The sequence below is a fragment of the Schistocerca americana genome, chromosome 2, assembly GCF_021461395.2.
Source record: "Schistocerca americana isolate TAMUIC-IGC-003095 chromosome 2, iqSchAmer2.1, whole genome shotgun sequence".
NCBI classification, from domain to species: domain Eukaryota; kingdom Metazoa; phylum Arthropoda; class Insecta; order Orthoptera; family Acrididae; genus Schistocerca; species Schistocerca americana.
Genome location: NC_060120.1, coordinates 701368597 through 701374112, shown reverse-complemented (window position 1 = coordinate 701374112; position 5516 = coordinate 701368597).

Sequence of the window (5516 nt, the reverse complement as noted above, 5' to 3'; positions counted from 1 at the left end):
AGTGTGACATGTATTTGAAATTATTTTCTCCACTTGTAGTGCTTTAGATACTGTGCCACCTTGGTTTATGCTGTCGTTAGAGATATTTGGAATTTTGGGTAATTTTGTAATCATAAATTATATTTTTACCTCACTGACAATTAATAAGACATGATTACTCAACATACAGTACATGATACATTTCGAATTCTACATATTTTCTTAACTGTGTCATTTACTGTAAACAGCAATCGTATATAATGCTGAAATGACACTTTTGATTATGAATGCAACTATGCATGTGAAAATGTTAACATCTTGAAAGAACCATAACAATATATACAAATTTTAAAAAGTTTTCAGTAATGAAGAAAAGAATTAAGCAAAATAGACATTAATGTTTCATTAACACAGAAGTCATTGTATATGGCTAAAGGTTGTCAGGTGGTCAAGGTAGGAGAGGAAGCTGTTCATTGTTCTAGTTGAAAACTAGATCAGGTTTTCCAGAAAGGGATTTGAACTCTGTTCTACCAGAACACAGATCGAGCATGAAAACAGGAAGAAGAGAAACTGAACTGTGATAAAAAAGCAAAATAGAAACAGTGAACGGTCCAAGGACAAGAAGTGCAATATGGAGCAGTCAGAATTAGCAACAGCATCGTGCTTATGTGGTGATGGTGTTGGTCTGCCACATGGGTGCGATGTGTTCAAACCTCCCACTTACCAATTTTTTTTCTTTTTTAATTTATTTCTCTGTATTCAAATTTGTGTCATGGCGTAGTGTAACATCCATTTGCAACAGCAAGGTGTAAAGTAGGGACCTATAATGACAGTTGATTCTTCACACTCCTCTATTAGTGGCCAAAAGGAAATGGCTTTTGATAGGAACCGCAAATGTTTGATGAGAAGGTGACAAGCCAACTGAATCATCCACTGGAAAACACGTCTGGTGTGTCATATACGGCATTAGTGACAATATGTGTGCCACATGATAGGAATCTCTTATCAACACACCTAATTTGTACACCTGGTGAGTAAGTGACATATGCCTCCTTACCCGATTTAGGTGTCCGTATGCATGTGAATGTGATCACTCCCAAGAAAATGATGAAAACATAATAGTTTGTCACATAAGTTGCAACAAATGAATGCAACAGTTTCACAATAATACACTTTCTCTGTGTTCTATCAGAACATATGTCTTTAACATTTTGAAGTTTCATTTCATTTTGGGAGTTTTGACTCAAATTCCTTTGTTGTAACATAGTTCCCACCCATTTATTTGTTGTTTTCATTTCTGTGAGACGTCTCTGTGGTATTCTCCCTGCTCTCACTATTCATCAAATGGTTCAAATGGCTCTGAGCACTATGGGACTCAACTTCTGAGGTCATTAGTCCCCTAGAACTTAGAACTAGTTTAACCTAATTAACCTAAGGACATCACACACATCCATGCCCGAGGCAGGTTTCGAACCTGCGAACGTAGTGGTCTCGCGGTTCCAGACTGCAGCGCCTAGAACCGCACGGCCACTTCGGCCGGCCACTATTCATCACATTTAATTGAGATGGTAACATATTCTTACCACATGACTCATATTCAATAAACAATGTATAGTATGACAACTAGCAACACTACAGAAAGAGAACAAACATTTCAGTGACTGGACGGACAGTTCATAATATCGTGAAAAATAAATAAATAAATAAATAGCATGTGAGAATTTTTAACGCTGTTCGTCTGGTTTACAGTCCAACACTGTGACCACTTAACCACAATACTGCGGCTGCCCTACCTCTCTCGAGGTAGAGTTATTAAGCTTGGACAGCTCACTGTTTTTATTTTGCTATTTTTTCACAGTTCAGTAGACCTTCTTCCTGTTTTCTTGCTTGGTCTGTGTTCAGTTTTTGAAGGGCTGTCCACTGGGCCATCTTACCACTAAATCTGAGGGGGGGGGGGGGGGGGGGGGCAATGGGAAGTTTCCCTTGTAAGCACAAAAAAACCTAAAGCAGTCCTTAACCAGCTGGTTTGTTTGCTCACTAAAGTACTTCACTAGCTTGGTCCTACTGCAGGTGCTATGGTTTTTCCTTCCTCCATCTTTTGAACTTAAACTTTAAAGTGAGCTCCAAATTATGGTGCAAATTGGCCTTTTACACAATAACAAACAGTGCAAGAGGTGCAAGCAGTGACGAGTGACAGATAAAAATCCTAAGACTGACTGGGTATTGAACCTGTGACCTTTAGATTTGTAATAATAATAATAATAATAATAATAATTTTATTGTCATTCGGCCATTGCAGCAATAGACAACGTCATATATATACTAAAATACAATTAATAGTTTGAAAGAAACAACAGGTTTCTTGTTAACATTATAGTATTATATTACAGTTGATAAATTCTCTTATGTCATAGAATGGGTGGAGGACTAGCCAGTCATGAATTGTTTGTTTGAATAATTGTTCAGGTAATTCTTGAACAGATTGAGGAAGTTTATTAAATAATTTGTACCCCATGATTTCGTAGCTGTTGAGTGACTTTGACAACCTATGGTAAGGAATATAGAGGCACCTATTCCTTCTTGTATTGTGGCTGTGTACATTTTCTCTGGTTTCTGTTTCTGGTAATTTCTTCTTCGTATAAATTAGAACATAGTATATGTACAAGTTTATAACAGTCATGATTTTCTGTTCACAGAACAATGGTTTACAGTGTGCCTTATATGCAGAACCAGTAATTATCCTAATAGCTTTTTTTTGCAGTATTAATATGTCATGTACACAGCTAGAGTTCCCCCACAAAATAATTCCATATGTTATTATACTCTGAAAGAATGAAAAATAGGATGTTCTAACATATTTTTCAGGAACACAATCCATAAGTCGCCTTAACAGGTAAATAACTCTAGACAATTTACCACTAATATATTGTACATGTTGACCCCAAGATAATTTATCATCAATGTATACCCCCAAAAATTTGACATAACTTGGATCGTCTGACAGAAGCTTGTCTCTAAGACTACAGACCATCTGCTGTGTTTTGTTTTCATTCAGCAGGAATCCATTTGCCTTGAACCAGTAGGATGCTTGGTCAATTGTCTTTGCTGCACAAGTTTTAAGGCTATTGAAATCCTCACTAGCATGAAGAAATGTTGTATCATCTGCATACAACACAGTGGTGGACTTGATAAATGACGGCAGATCATTTATCATTATCAGGAACAAAAAGGGGCCCAGCACAGATCCCTGCGGAACACCTACCTTGACTTGCTCTATACTCGACATTTCTCTCCCTACACAAACAACTTGCTTACGATTCTGAAGATATGATTTTATTAATTTAAGGCTGTTATGTCTAATGCCATAGAATTCCAGTTTTTCTAGGAGTGGCTTATGCTTTACACAGTCAAAAGCTTTGCTTAGATCACAAAATGTGAGTTGAGCATAGCCCTTATCCTCAAACACTTGATGTAAGTATTTGACTACAAAGTCTATAGCATCCACAGTAGACAACTTTTTCCTAAAACCATACTGAGATTCACTAATTATTCCTAATTTTTCAAAATAGAGAGATAGCTGTTGGTAAATTACACATTCCAGTATTTTAGAAAAAGCTGGGACTATGGAGATTGGTCTGTAACTGCAAGGTGAGTCCATATCTCCCTTTTTATATATTGGAATTACCCTAGCCACTTTGAGTTCTTCGGGAAAATATCCTTCAGATATGCATTTATTTATACAGAATGTTAAGGGGTACACAATATAGTCTATTACTTTCTTTAGTAAATTACAGGATATGTCGTATATATCTACACTGTCTGAAGATTTCATCCGTTTTACAATGCTTAGGACATGACTAGGTGAGACCTCGGAGAACATAAACGTACCTGTGTCTGTTGGTGTTCTGCAAACATTTTTAGAAAGTAACTCTAATGAATTGATATCAGGTTTGATTATAGTATTTCCTACATTTTCAACAGATTTAATAAAGAAATCATTGAATTTTTGGGGACTTATATTAATTTTTTTGCTTCTTACATCTTTAGCAACACCATTTATTAATTTCCATGCAGCTTTGCACTTATTTGTAGAATTATCAATGGTATTGAAATTATGTGCTTTTTTGGCTTCCACGATGGCTTTTTTATACTCATTCCTGCATTTTATATAGGCTAATCTGGCATGTTCTGTTTTCTGATTGCTACATATATTGTGCAACACCATAGCTTGGTTTTTCATACTTGATAATTGTTTAGTGAACCATGAATTTTGTCTGTTTGTAGCCCTGTTTGTAAAGCCTTTGTCAGTTAATTTGCATTTCTTTATGGGGATATTGTCATTAAATTGTGTCAGAAATGTTTTAAAAAATCTCTCAAATAATAGTTTCCCTGACAAATCAGCACTAAGACTATAACTTGTGTCACCATGACATTGGTTGAACCAGTCTCTCTCAGCAAGGGACTTACAGAGCTGAACAATTTTGTCATCTGTGACAGGCCTGGTGATTATAACTTTTGGGACAGGCTTAGGAATATTACTATTATCAATACAGAACCTACTTGTATAGTTTAAAGATACAGAGTCATGATCTGAAAATGGAAACGCTGTAACAGCACATGATTCTTCTGTAGTTTTAAAGTTGACAAAAATATTGTCAAGACATGCTTTATCTCTTGTGGGCCTGTTATTGATTGAGTGCAAATTGCACTGTCTTAAAAGGTTTTTCAACTCAGTCACAGTACGTTTATGTGTTGTTATATCAAAATCTGCATTCAGATCTCCACCAATTACTATGTCATAATGCAACCATCTGGTCCCTCTTAGTACATCTAACAGCATGTCCAATTTTTCTAGAAATACATTGATGATACCCTTAGGTGACCTGTAAAGGGATACTATTACTAACTTAAGACTGTCCATAATTATACCAGTGGCTTCAAAGTTCTGTTCCTCACATAAATAATCTAGGTCCAACTTAACAATGGAGCAGCTGAATGACTGATTAATATATATTGCCACACCACCTCTTATATGCAGTTTTCTACAGTAACTATTTGCTACATTATAGTTATCAAGTTTGACAACTGTAAGTACACTCTCAGTAGCCCAATGCTCACTCAGACAGAAAATATCAAATTTGTTATCTAGTCCAAAACTGTTTACAATAAATTCTTTATCTATTAGTCCTTGAACATTCAGATAGCAAATTTTAAGATCATAATTGTTGTTTATTTTAGATTGAACGTTATGGTGAGGTGTTGTGAAATTTGTTACACTACTTATCTCCTGGGCTGCTTCATCCTGCTGCCTTCCACTAAAAAATCATTTAGACGGACAGGAGGTGCTGTTTTCCGTCTACACGTAACACTTGATGCTGCTTCTCCTGCTGCAATTCTCATTTCTTCTTTTAGAGGCACTATAGTTACTGTTGCTGGTGAAACTTCTGCTGTTGATGCTACTGTTACTTCCTTTTCCACTGCTGCTACTGATAATGCCACTGGTCACTGTGACGCTTTACATGTTTGCACAGTTGTAA